A 14830-nucleotide genomic window follows, 5' to 3' on the forward strand; every position below is an offset into this window, starting at 1 on the left:
GGCTACTTTTACAAAAACCTAACAATTGTTTAAGGTTGTTTTCTCAACTCATGTTAGGGATCCACTGAGCCTGACATAAGAAACCTAGGAAGGTTAAAGAATTTACTGCCCTAAAATACGTGCAGTACCCTAAACTTTAGAGTACAGGACCACCCATTGTGTATATATATTTTGAACCCCAGCCCACTATATCCTGTCCAATACCAGGGCTGTCCCTTCAGTTACAAACACTCTCCTATAGAGACTGTTAATTTGTCAGGAAAAGGAACTCGACTCGTAGCTCCAGAGAACCTTTGAGCATTCATGCCAATTCCCGACATTGGATATTTTCCCTCTCGTATACATGAACGAGTAGCCCCAGTGTCTACTAAAAAAGAAAAATGTGCTTCCTATCGTCACATTAACCCTTGGTTCCTCTTGGGGGTCTGGTTTCACTGATAGTGCTGAACACAACAAGTCGCCCTGTGAGCTGTCCTATTGTGGGTACATGCATACCCCGTACCTGTGAAGGTATTTCCTCCTACCACAGTGGCATTTCCTATTCTAGGTGTCAGTAATTGTCCCGTGCTTGCATATTGTTGTGTCTGCATGGGTGTGTGTTGTGACTGCCCTTGCAGTGGATAAATTTGCACTTACTCTGGTTGCTGTATTGGTTGCATTTGCAGTGCTTGTGCCTGATACACTGTCTGATCTTGGGCAAACCCTTCCCTAGTTTTTACACTACATTGTGGAGCATAAGCAGTACCACCTCTTGTGAAATGGCCATTCTGTACATTCCCTTGGCTCCCACATGTGCGTGCAATGTACCCTGTCATCCCAGAATTCCAACATACAGGGGAGGCCGCCTGATTAGTACCACTTGGTTGAATTCTCCTTTCACATTCTGGTTCTCATTATGTGCATTTTGAAATCCACTGTGATTGTTTTGGAATCCACCCCTTCCTCTATGACCCATACCTGTGCCTCGTGGCATGAACCCATTCCCTTCTTGGTCCATCTGGCACTGATTATTCCCATGCAATGCCAACACTGCTTGCTGCATTCCCAGTCCTTCTCCACTTGTCAATACTGCCCCTTCAATGGCAAATTTTCACAATTTCTTATGACCTAACTTGGCTTCCTCTATTTTCCTAGCCTCATCTTTCTTCTTGTTTTTCTCTTGCAGCAGCCGACAGTGATGCACTATTGTCAACTGTATTTCAGCCCACGGCTTCTCTTCCATTCCCACTTGTTTTTTCATTTGCCTCTGCGCTTGTTCGGGCCACCATTTTTTCCCATGGCTTGCACGTTTCAAGTTGCCAACGCTCTTGGATATCCTGAATGTAAGCAATAGGGTCTTCATCTCCTTTCATCTTACGTGTCATAATTGCACCCATATGTGATGTATGAGAATACTGCACACTAAGAGCCCTCCAAACATCTTCTCTGCAATTATTAAACAACGCTCTGTCATGTGCTGTGTTTTGTGCTGTCACTCTTGCATAGCCTGCTCTCCTCCATATGTCATCAGATCTTTCCTCAAGAATAGCTGCCAGGAGACTCCTAATGTCCCCTATGGCCAATGCGTTCCCTCCTGCCATTTATTCCAACTCATGTATCCATTTCCCAGCACCCGACTTCAAACTTGGGAGTTTGCACCTTAAATTATCCTTATCCACCTGCTATAATGGAATATACTATGGTCTCGCTCCCCCTTTTTCCAATAAGGGAAACTGCGTAAACCCTAACCCACAGTCTGCCCACATCGTCTGCCAATTGATGGTAGGGACCATTGTCCCTGCACGTCTCCTCGCCCGTAGTGATCTTAACGTGTTCACATGTGGCAGTGATTCTCCTTTCTCACTATACGATCATCCTCTGGGATGCTCTGGATATGCTATGGGATCTGGCCTCCTATACTTAGGTTGCCCTAGATCAGATCATCTTACTTCTTTGTCTGCCTTCAGGCTTCCCTCGATGGCACACACGCTTCCTCCCTCTTCCCCAAGGAAGGATTTTCTTTCCTCATCTGAACTGTCTAGTCCCCAAATAGTATGACTCTCATCCCCTTCACCTTTATCTAAGGTCAGTCTGCTTAAGGATAAGGCTCTGTGCTCGAGACTAAATGGATTTTCTTCTTCACTTTGTGATTGGAATACTAGGGATTTATCTCCCTTCCCTCAGCTACCAGATTTGCTACCTTCTTTTAATTCTTGATAGGCCTTATCGATGTTGTCTCGGATACTTCCTATATCAAGGTTTTCTTCTTCTAATGCTACTCTAGATGTCCCTGATGTTGCTCCCTTTAATGGAAGGAACTCTTCTATTCTGTCCCATTATATTGCTGGCTTGGCCCTACTGGCTCCTTTAGAATGAGGCTAATATGACATTGCTTCCCTTAGTGGCCAAGTGACAGGCATGGCTAAAGATCTGAAGAAGGCCCTGTTAAATGCGATGATTTGGAGTCCAGATCTAGGTAAAATAACCTCCGCATAGTGCATCTTCCCAAGGGCTTTTCCATGGCACTGTGGAAGAGGTGATGGAATCCTTACTTAAAAAATTGCTGGGGACACAGGCCGTCTCTTTGGCGTTTGTGATTGAAAGAGTGCATAGAACGCCATTGCAGGGACCCAAACCGGGAGCTCCCCCCAGACCCATCATTCTGAGGCTCCTGAACTACCGGGACCACAACGCTATATTATGGCAGGCAAGAGAGAAGGAGCCGTTGAAGTTCAGAGACACCACTATTCATATTTTTCTGAATTTCTCTACTGCTGTGCAACTGGAACAAAGATCCTTCTTGGCTGTCAAGAATCTACTTAGGGAAAGGTCGGTTCCATATGCAATGCTCTTCCCTGCACGATTGCGAATACAACATGGAGACAATGTCTTCTTTTTTTACAGCTCCAGAGGAGGATGTGGCCTTTATTGAGGCCAACATACCTGTCCGGTCCCCACATGTTGGCCATGAGGTTAAGAACGCAGCTGGATGTGGTAAACAGACTTGTTGTGGCAGTTGTGTATTTTATTAATGATTAGAGCCAACCATGGTTGTTTACATGTTTAATATCCCCTGCCCTGGATGTGCAGGCACAGGTATGACTTTGCACTGAGTCATTGAGTGGGCACACCTGCTCACTGCCATATATTCTTAATATAGCTGGACGAGATAGTAACTGAGGCTGGTGAAAGTAGTAGCAGCAGTCCCCAATGCAGGGTTGCTGGAATAACAAACTTGTGGTTGGGGACAAGCGGTGGGGGAGGGGGAGATCTGCATTAGCACAAGTTAGGGCGGCCGATGAGGAAGGGGGTGGCAACGGAACTGTTGGGACAAAATGGTTTAGAATATGCTTTGGAAAGCACACAAGACAAGCCACGGTTGTAAAAGAAATTTCTACAACTAAGACACGTCAAGTATGGAAATGTGATGTTACATAAACCACCCTAGGCCATGGTGGAGACCATTAATATCTTAAATTGGAATGTGAGAGGACTTGGGAACCACTCTAAAGCGCATAAACTAGCGTCTTATGTTGCTCAACACAGAGTCCACGTTTTGTCAATGCAACTGATGCAGGAGCATTAATGCAACAGAAAGTTGCCCACTCCCATGTAAATGTTTCAGAGGCATATTGTGATATGGCAGGATCTGATTAAAGCACAATGGGGGTGTTGGGATGCGCACACAACGTCCCAACCATGCAAAAAGATTCAGGCCTGGAAAAACATATTAACACGAAAGATTGTGGGACAAGACCGAGGTCTGTGCGGTAAAACACCTGTGTATTGTCTTTAGTCAGGTTTGACACATATTAGATGCTCACATATAGAAACACAGAAAGAGAAACTTGTGTATTACTGTTGCATTTGCAGAGGTTGTAGATAGGCCGTGTGTTTATTTGTTGTATCCTTAATTATGGTTTGTAGTGAGGTGTGTGGGAAAAGCTGAAACTGGTGGAAGATGGAGTCGGATAGGTATCATGGTAGTAGGAAGGTCAGTGCGGTAATATGGCAGAGGTACCACCATATTGGAAGTTAGGGCCTGGTCCATATAAAATAGGACACATGAGGTTTCGTGGTATCAATAGGCAAGGTGGACATTTAGAGCACTACTGCCCTCCCCAAAGAGCGGTCATCCTGTATGAATTACAAGTAGAAACACAACCAAAAGCAAATAAATCCTCGAAATGTAGACTCAAGAGTCGTGTTCCAGTCACACCCCTGGGCACCTGGGGTCCAAAGGCGATAAAGGGGAGCTGTGTGTTGAATGTTCCGTGATTTGGAATAGAAGGAGCAGAGGTGATGCCAATACATTTAAGTACAAGGTCGGGGAGGCAATTTGTGTGCACCTCAGCGTCAGGTTTAATGAGAAGTCCTATTGTCTATTGAAGCAGAGTTGGCCTCTACAGTTGTTTTGTTCACGTTGGGTCAGAGGGGTGCACATCACGTAATGGTCACGATTTGTCAATGTGCCAATAAGGTGGAGCCCACCCATTCCAGACCTAGAGCTAACAGTGACGATGTAGTAAACCATGTGTATAGGGGAGTGGGCTTAGATTTGATGTGGCCAATTGGTCCAGGGACAATAGGGGAACATTAGCATTGTACATAGGTGGTAGCCAATGAGGGTGTAGGGATCATGTTGTACCTCATTATTGTACCTCATTTTTATGTTAGGATTATTTAATTATGGTTTATCAGCCAATAAAAGATGTAACCCTTTGAAAAATCAGAGATCTCAGTGTCAGTTCGTCCCTACAGGACTGTCAGAGACCTTTTTGCATTTAATAAACCTTGTTTTCCCTTGCAGTGCAGTGCTTATTTGGCTTTTAGGATTTCTGAGCCCGGGCTTTGGGGTCACTTGCCCTTTCAGAAGCTCAATTTGGACCATTGTTAATATGTCACTGGGCCTCATTACAAGTTTGCTGGTTTGGGAACTACGGTACCGGTAAGCTTGCCGGTACCGTAGTTCCCGGACTGGCAAACTACGAGTTGTGCTTGAGGGTGCGTTTCTGCCCGCCAGGTCAGACCTGGCGGGCAGAGCTGCACATGCCAGCACAGCAGGTCGGATGCACCGGCACCATTCTGAATGGTGCCGGTGCATCCGACATCCCCATTCCCATTGAGCCCTATGGGGCTCAATGGGAATGGGGAGTAATGTATTCCGGTCCCTGTCAATGAGGACATACAGGGTCCACCAAGGTTGCAATGACCCTGTATGTCTCCATTGGCAGAGGCCGGAAAAAAATGCAAGTTCAGCAGCAGCCTGCTGGTTTTTCCAGCAAGGCTACCGCTGAACTTGTAAGGAGGCCCAATCTTTTGCTTTGTCTGGAGTTCCAGCACAAGCACGTGGATATGTTTAAGTTAGTTTGAGAAGGGTCACGATGAGCAAACAAGCCCAGAGAAGGGTCGCGATAGGTACACTGATTCACCAGGCACTGTTAGAGAGTTCTTGCACCACCACACTCGCCGGTGGACATGCATGTCTCTTCTCTAGGTCTGATTTACCTTTCCCCCATCTACTACAATGACCCACTTTTTAGAACCGTGGTCTACTCACTGTTTGTGATACAACATATTAAAGTTCTATGGTGGCCCTGACCCAGCGGAAAAAGCTCAGCAAGGGAAATATCTGACTCAGAAACCCAAGAAGTCAAAATGAGGACTTACCACCCAATTGATTTGAAGAGCTAAAAAGAGAAATCTGAGTCTGCAATGATACTCAGTTTTTTTTACCATCTTTCTCAATGTGTGTGTGGTACACAGCTCTCCAGGACATGGTGAGAAGAGTCATGCACCATATGTCATAATCCTTGTCTTGCTTTAAGTTTCAGTGAGAAGAGGTTCATCAGTCCATGTGAGTCTAGAAGGCATTGGCTCACAGTCCTGGAATTGGTTTCTGTTGAGCTGAAGAATGTGTGGAAAGTGCTTCTGTAGCCAGCATAGTTATAGCAGGTTAGCCCACTGGATTGAATTATGTGATTAAAAGGGATAAGGTAATAGCTGAAAAGAAGAGGAGACCCTGCAATAGGATGGTGGCCTGGGTAATCCCATTTTGGGTAGGTCAGGGATTAGAAAGCAAAGAAGCAAAGATTACTAGAACTCAATCAGAAAAGAAAGGGGTGAACCATTTCAATGCTGACACTAAGTACTTTACCATGCCCATGTTTTTCTATGGATGCATGTGTGTGTGCGTGCGTGCGTGCGTGCGTGTGTGTGTGTGTGTGTGTGTTTTGCATGTGTTATTACAGGGTTATCCTGCTTGTTAGGAGGTGTATTCAGGTCTTTGTGTCTTTGAGCACCTTACTTACATATTATTTTATGTTATCCTAATGTGCAGGTATGAAAATAGTGATACATTTTGTTTTGCTTAAAAAGTCCAGAGGAAAATGGTTGTTCTCTGTCTGTGCCTGCTTTGTTCTTCAGAGCATCTGACCTGATGATGAATACTGAATTGGTGCCTCCTCATTTAGTGAAATGCCATTTGAACATTGGCCAGGACATGATTTGCTTCAGTGAGATACAGTAGCCTTTTCTGTGGTATGCAGTCCCCTTAACCAGCATGCTCGGGAAGTTGTTGTTGGCTATGAGTATGTGGTAGTTGCCATTTTGATCTCTTTTCTTTAGAAGAGGTGTGATGAAGAGAGCTTTTGTTAAGGACAATATCAAAATGGTGTTAGGAACAACAACGTTTTAAGCTAGATACTCATCATAGCTGACGTCATAGTTAGTAATCATCATAAAAAATGTCTGCTCTCACAACCAATTGGCTAGTGGAATATAGAACATATAGTTATCTATAGGTGAACGTTTTCCTATTAGTTCTTCTACAACTAATAACTTTGCCTACATATATCCTTCTACAAATGATGCATTTCAATCTACCATGCCATAGGTTGGCACTCTACTACACTAGTCGATAAGAAGAACGCAATTTGATCGGTCAGTCATTTGCTCATCCAACTTTGAGCACTTTTATGCTGTGCCAAGGTACGTGGTGGGGAAGGAGAGATGGGTGAACTGCTATGATCCAGTTTAAAGAAGTTACACCTTTCTCATTCCCAGGCCTGAGGCCTTATCTGTCAGTCTGTTTGTGACCTTAGAATGTCATCTCTGTGTCTGGATGTGCTAAGGAAGTGGTAGGTGCACTAATTGGGCCAGGAATAAATTACCATTGTTTCAGTCACGTGGTAGAGGACCATGGTTCAGAGCTCAGTTTCATCTATCTATTGGAGTGTCTGCTAGCCTAATGTGTTTGCTTTTCTTTGGCAGCCACTTGGGGCGCTGAATATTCATTTGTTATGGAATCAATTGGCACGGTAGCAACTTGCACCTGACATTCAAGGATATGTCTGTTTCTTACTGCTACCAATAAAAACAAATTAACTTTGATAATTGTGAGCTGTCTGTCCTGGAAATGTTATCCTGTGCAGTTTCAGTTTCTCGGCGCACTGACCTTTGCACCTGGGGCTGCTGTCGGAGCTTCGTGAGGCCTAGAATTTGGTGTTAAGCAATGTTATGCCCGGATGCAGTATTTAAGAATTGGGGCCTTGTAAGGTTTGGTCTGAGTAATGGAGGAACTTTGGTTCTTTCTCCGCCATGTTAATGTTCTTCGTGTCTTTTTCATGTATGCCGCCATTCATTATTCCCTGCCCGTGTATGCTGCAGCCTCTCGCCACCTGCTCATCTCTATACTACTGGTGTAACCCTGTGTGGGTATTCTGCAACCCTCCTACTTATGTGAATGCAAACTCCTTGTCGCCCTGCTTGTGTAACGAAAGCTATTCTACTCCTCATGGCGGTTTGCCTGACCCTTAGTGTTTTACTCACTGTTTATAGACCGGTTCTAAGCTTGTATCTTCGTTCATGCTTGGGAACGGGTGGGGGTGTGACGAGACCTGGTACAACTCTCATCTCCATTATCACGCTTTTATTTTTGCTGGGGCAGATCGAGAATCACAAGAGGAATTGAAGACTGCATGTCCAGGTGCGACTTACTTGAAAATGGCAGGTAGGCAAGGAACAGTAGTGAATCCTAATTTCCAGCTCTTGGTGAGAAGATCTTAGAAGATGTTGAGGTAAAGGAGACAAAAGGATTCATCATGGTGTAGGGTCAATGGGTTGCATAGGAGGAAAAGCACATAGGAGGTGGTGGGCGCCAGGTGTACCTGCAGGTCTCAGGACTTTTGTTATGGTAGGGCTACAGGATGCGGTCACACAGTGATTGCCAGGGGATGGTTTACAATCTGTAGAATTTCAGAAAAGAATTGAGAGGGAACTTAAGATGTCTTTGGAAATACATTGTTCTACGGGTAGGTGGTTATGTCGGTGCAAGTTGGGGCTTGGTGGTATTTTAGCTGATGCAGACAGGTGATTTGATCCGCACGATCCTATCTGATGCTGCATGTGCAGATCAGGTCCTTTTCGATAGCTTCCAGGAAGCTGAGCTCTTGATTGGGACTTTGTGTTATTACTTCATTCTGTTCAAAGCAAAGAGTTTTTGCAGGGGGCAAAGATAGGAATGAAAGAATGGATAGGTAGAGAGGTTAAATGTGAAGGGGAGAATGCACTCTGGAATAGCAATGAGATCAGGAATCTTTACAGGCCTGAGAGTGGATGGAAGGGACGCCCAAGAGGTGGGGTTTGACAGTCTGAGTGGCCAGGATCCTAATTCGAGAGGAATGGGTCTAAAACTTGAAGCAGGCCCAGAACACCCGCACAGCCTATAACGTATGTCTATCTTACTGCATTATGAGAAAGTGTAGGGAGTCATGGGTCAGAGTTATCGATATTTTAGATATAATCCATTTCAGCACAAAAGATTCAGTGTGCCGGAGTCTTATATGCTTAAATCTCCTTCGTCCTTGTATAGATCTGACTTCCCACGATTAAGGTTTAACATATGGCTGACAAACGACGTACAGGCTAAACGCAAAATTATTAGGCAGACAGAGAACGTGTGCCATTTCTGCAAAAATCCTTCTCAAGTGGAAACGATACGGCATTTGTAAGTAGATTGCGATGCTCTAAGGCCAATTCAAACTCATCATTTGAAATCAGCCGCACAAGAGTTTAGAGATTTGACGCCTGATTTATTATGACAGTTGATCTTCTGTGGAATTAATACAACAATTAGACTCGGCGCTGTTGGATTTTTGCATGCTCTAAAACGGAATGAGGTCTAGAGCAATTACTTGAATGTTGACTGCATTTACCTGACGGTGCACTGGGTATGCCCGTACTGCAACCAAAGAGGTTTATATGATTGATAAACTGATGGCAGTTGGTGGGTAAAGAGAACATGAGTACATTTCAAATGAATTTAATACATGTAATGTACTTGGTTAACATTGACAATTTTTTTTGATTTTATTTGTTTCATTTTTGATCATAATAAGAATGACTGATGTGATTTAATACCTTTCCTGTATATGTTATCTATAAAGAATGATTCTATTTTTTTTCTCTTTGTTCTTATGTTGTTTTTCTTTTTAAAATGTAATTTAAAATTATTGTAAAGTTGATGTAAATCAGCTGAATTAATAAAAAAACAAAAAGAAAGTGCATGGCATCTGTATGCTTGAAACATAAAGATTGATTTGAAGAGGCAGCAACCTCATAATAAAGGGGGGCATACCCACTGAAGAGTAATCATAATTATTATAATAATATCAGATCTAGTGCTTTGTGCCAGATTCCTCCCACTTCTATGGGCTGTAATAATTGCTGGTATTACCCAGTTCAATGGTGCTCGATTTATAAATCCCAGAAGGATGAAGCTTTGAGTCGGGTATCTGAATGCAGGCCGCACACAGATATAATGGGCACGCGGTGAACTCACTTCAGATGCCATGCTGGCATGCTATCAACATGGGTGTCAGTCAGTAAGACCTGTGGGAGACCAAGTACCAGAACAGTTATCCACACTGGCAGCAGCCAAAACAGGATGGGGTTCCCTCATGATTGATGTCTTCACTTAACCCTGTGTTTGCTGGGAAGCATCAACATCTGCATACACATTAAAAAAAAGAAACATTTACAAAAGTTCTTCATTGTTTAAATATATGCTTGAAACAAAAGGTGGAGAATTCGCCAAAAAAGTGGACTTCACCTTATAGCTTATAATACAAAATAAGAGAAAAATAAATACATTTATCTTGAAGAAATAGGAAGCCAAGAGGCTGGTGATCAATAATGAATTATATTTAGCTTCAGGGAGGGGTGGAACCTGGAGGCAGGATGGTACCGATGCCATTCATTTCACAATGGCAGAACCTGACAATCCAGGAGTACCAGGGGCACTGGGGGGCAATGGGTCTCGCCATCAAGTTCTTGAATTAGCTGAAGGGTATGAAGAATGTGGAAATGTAGGGAACATGGCCTGCTGGCTGTTTACCACATTAAAACAGATTCCTTTCTACTTAAGAGAAGGTGGTGAACAAAAAAAACAAAAAACAAATAAATAAATTAAATGATGTTTTTTCGAAAATGCAAAAATAAAAAGGAATAAGAGAAAACATAGTGGAACCAGTAATAAGTTGATAACATTTTTGATATAGTTCTTTCTTGTAGAATCGTACAGCTTCATAGCAGCGCCGGGACTGCGGGCCAAATATTGCAGGAGCCAAGGAGTAACTTTATCGAAGAAGGAAAAAGGAGCTCTTACAAAAATATGGCTAGAAAAAGAAAATGTACAGAATTTTTCAGCCCTATAAGAAAAAAAAGCAGGTGATCCTGATTACTACTTGTGGCCCTGAACGTGGATGTTACATTATAGTTTATGATACCAAACATTAAAAATGGGGAATATAGATAGATAGAAAGAATTGGAAGCTAACTGACTGGTGATCAATAAGCACTTACATAAAGGCATCAGTGGGAATGGAAGGATCAATGCATGTCATTTCAAAAGAGCCGATTTTGGTGGGATACAGAAAGGAACGAGGAAGGGGCCTAAGGGGGGGCGTGGAAAGAAACATATCCTTCTCAAATAATTGCAGAGCACTCATCTTTGCCAATAACTGCATATTTTGCATATCTTATCAGAGGCATCAGGACACTTCTTCAAAACTGTGGAGTTTGGAGGAGTGCAAAACAAACTAAAGAAAGGAATGTTGGACCTATACAGGCCAGAGGAAAAAAATGAAGAAGGCCCTGACAAAATGCATTGAGGGGGGTGGCAATAGAGGATCCTGCAACCCCATGCTTCCACAGGTGTTGGGTGAATCTGGGGCCCCTGAATAGTGCATAGAAGCCTCAGCTTCAGGAGCTGCTGGAATGCCAGGGAGGCCGCTGATATAGACAAAGTAAGTTCGAGGTATAACTCAGGTGCTAGTTTACTCCTAGCTGCCCTCACTAGATGCAGTAAATGAAGGTCTAGGAACCCACAGGGTCTCAGAAGATGAAGAAAGCACGAGAAGTGAAAGTGGCTGAGGGAGATAGGTGCCACCAAAGCTTGAAGAAGGCTGGGCGAGACTGGGCTAAGCGTGGCACCGTAGGGCTATACAAAACAATACTGAGAAGCGAATCCATGCCCAAAACACAATGATTTCCCCTGATCTGCAAAGCTTTGGCTATACTCCAAGAGGCGAGAAGGTAGGCAAAGGAATGTGCTGGATATCACACTTCACATAACTGTACCGCAACACATATGTGGGAATCACTGCTCGTGAGGCCATATAAGCCATCACCACAGATCACATGCATGAACCTCAGGTTCAACAGGACATGAGAAACAAATAGAGCTAAGGAAAAGCCATAATGCGCCACATTGCTTAGGTCGATGATCAACAAAATAACTACTGTAAAGACAATTTTCAAGAGCAGATTTCCTGTGTCAAGGAGCCAAACATGAGGCATCATGAAAGATATTTGGCGGTGGATACGTGTGCATTTTTGGGGCCTCGTTGTTTTGCACCGCAACCATAATGTCTTTTTAGCCAATGTTTATTCAGATAATGTACAGGGATTTGAAAGTAATATGCTATCATATGTAGAGAGCCATTTTGCCCTAGCCATACCCCTTGGGCAAGCCCCAGGCACCTCCAAGACACCCAGGAAAAACCAAGCCACCCTAAGAGTCCACGTCTTTGGCCATGCCCGAGCATCTTCTAGAAACCAATGTAGCCACTGGGCACGATCTGACCCAGGCCAGCCCAGTGGCTCTTTTGCCCAGGGCATGTCCATGTACCAGCTATCTTCACGATGTACAATTGGCGCTCTAAGCATGACGTGCATCCATGGCACGTTTCTACTTAGCTAAAAACATGGCCGTGCTACGGGGGCCTCGTAGACATTCAATATCCACAAAGGGAATGGTGGATGTCCAAGGCCAGTGGCTACTTTGCGTGGGACATGGCCTTTGGGCTTTCACCAAGCTCCAGACTCCGACAAGCTACCAAGACCTAGGCACCTCCAGGACGCATTATGTCTACACTGAGCCTGTCCTAGACACCAATTGTACCCACTGGGAACCCCCAACCATCTAGTCCAACTAGATTGGACTATACAATCTGGTTGCCCCTTACGAAAATGTGTTGGACCTGGTGCAGATCCCCAAATGGAAAATGGCCATTCGGATCACAAACACCTGCCTGTGTCCCGTACGTGAGGTCCATGCAACAAGGTTTCTCTGCCTTGATTTTGCCAAGTTTGGGGTAAATTGAAAAGAAAAATGCTGGACGGGTTTTCACCAGACAAGCAAAGGAACATGAGTCAGACCGGACCTGAAATTCTCTCACTGGTGTCACTGGTACAAACGCATCCAGTGGTTTTTGCAATAGGTGCGGACAAAAATTACCTATGAACATTGTTATTAGAAACTCAGGATTTGACAATCACCCTTGAACCTCATAAATTTGTCCTGACCCTCCATGGACAGAACTGCATTAAACCTTCCTAATAAACTCAGAGTTATATCTATGGGCCTCATCACGAGTATGGAGGTATACCGGACCTGGAACTCCATACCGGGTTCCAGGTCCGGGTCCTGCAAAAGGGGAGTTACCGGACCATTCCGACCTTGAATGACAAAGCAGAAGTATTTTATGTTAGAGAAGCCTTTAACAGAGTTGTGCATTTTCCTCTAAAGACTGAGGAAGCTGCATGGCATTGGGCTTGCCATAATCCTTTTCTTTTTTTTGTTGGTCCTTTTCCTTGTCCACCATCCCATATTTTCTGCACTAGGCTTCCCTTTACTATCCACCTCTGTCGTCCCCAGAAGACCCCCAATCAGGTAAGAGCACTCAAGTACTCCTAGCCACATTTAGTATTGCTCATGATAGGTGCAAGCAGCTTTTTAGCAGAGCTGGGTCTGTGGCTCAGGGAACTAATGCATCCACTACAGGGGCCTGTGTTTGACCTCATGATTGCAGGTTCGAATCGTGGCAGATCCACTCAGCCCTTCATTCTTTCGAGGTTAATAAATGAGTACCATTAAGTTGGGTAACAATAACCATCTGATATCTGGCAATAGTGCCTAAATATGTAGGGTATTTTGTGGAGATCTGGGGCCTGACGGTATTTTCTTACCGCCGAAAAATAACTTAGCAACAATCACTCCTTGTATTCAGATTGGGCCATGTACAACAATAATACAGTGGACATGCATTATTTCAGCACACAGACATGCATATTTGGTATGCGTGGTTGGTATGCGTGGTTGGTGGTATTTTGGTGAGCATAATTCCCTTGTTTTATTTGTGGCCCCAATATCCAGAACCCCTTATTTTTGTTTAGATTTTTTTCATGTAATCACTAGAGAGACCTCAGGCTTGCATTTCAGGAACACCACATTTTCATTTTTAGTGTGCCACCATGGGCAATTTCTCTCTGTCTTATCTATGGCAGCGAGCTATCATGTGGTATTTTCACTATCTTATATACGGTAGTGAACTATGTCCCGGGCCTCCCTTTTTGCCGACTCATAGACCTCCGACAAACTACAACACACACAGTTAGTTATAATTGCTCATACTGAATTACATTGTGCACACGGCTGAAGCCAAATTTGATGTTTAGCTACCTTGAAAATGACAATTGTACTGTCTAAACATCTCCTCACATCATCAGCACTGTATTGGTAAATATAAAACACACCATCCGTCTGCTTTCAAATATTTTTGTGTATTATAAAAGTTGCATTTAAACACGATCTCACTCTTTACAGAAATAAATAAAATAGCACAGTAACAGCATTGTCTTTGATACACTGAAAAGAGAGTGGCGGAGACAAGAACTCAATTTGCAACATGACTGAATAGCCTGTCTTTACTTATATGTCCATGTTAATCTGGCAACACATATAGCAATGCACCACACCCATGTGGTGGTGCTGCATCAAAAAAATTGCTACCTGTGCAGTAGTGCTGTACTCTGTGCTGTAACACGCCAAATATCCTTACATATACCCTCCTTTTGTTTTTAGAACTTGGCTACGATCCAAGCCAATTCCTAAAAACAACTTGTTCTTTTTTCTTTTAAAATGCATGTCTATTGGGATATCTTTCTCTTCCTGACGTAGCTAGTAAAATCAGTAACATTTTCATTTTTACTGATCGCACAATCAACCATCCACCCATGATTAGCACCAGGACAGCCAAACCCACTATTGAGCGTTCCCCCCAGGTTCCCCAATTAAATCTTTCCACTTCTATTATCCCCAGATTACTAATTGTAATATTGTATTTTCTCAAATTCATTTTTATAACATGTCTTTCTTTGTGATTCAATAAATATTCCACATCCGGATCTATTGGAAAAGTATCCCTTTGAAAAAAATCGATATTTTCCACTTGGCTTTCCCAAACATCATTTGTTACATGAAACAATGTTAACCCCCCAATTGACACAA

This window comes from Ambystoma mexicanum, chromosome 14 (assembly GCF_040938575.1).
Source record: "Ambystoma mexicanum isolate Mex_15411 chromosome 14, UKY_AmexF1_1, whole genome shotgun sequence".
NCBI lineage: Eukaryota > Metazoa > Chordata > Amphibia > Caudata > Ambystomatidae > Ambystoma > Ambystoma mexicanum.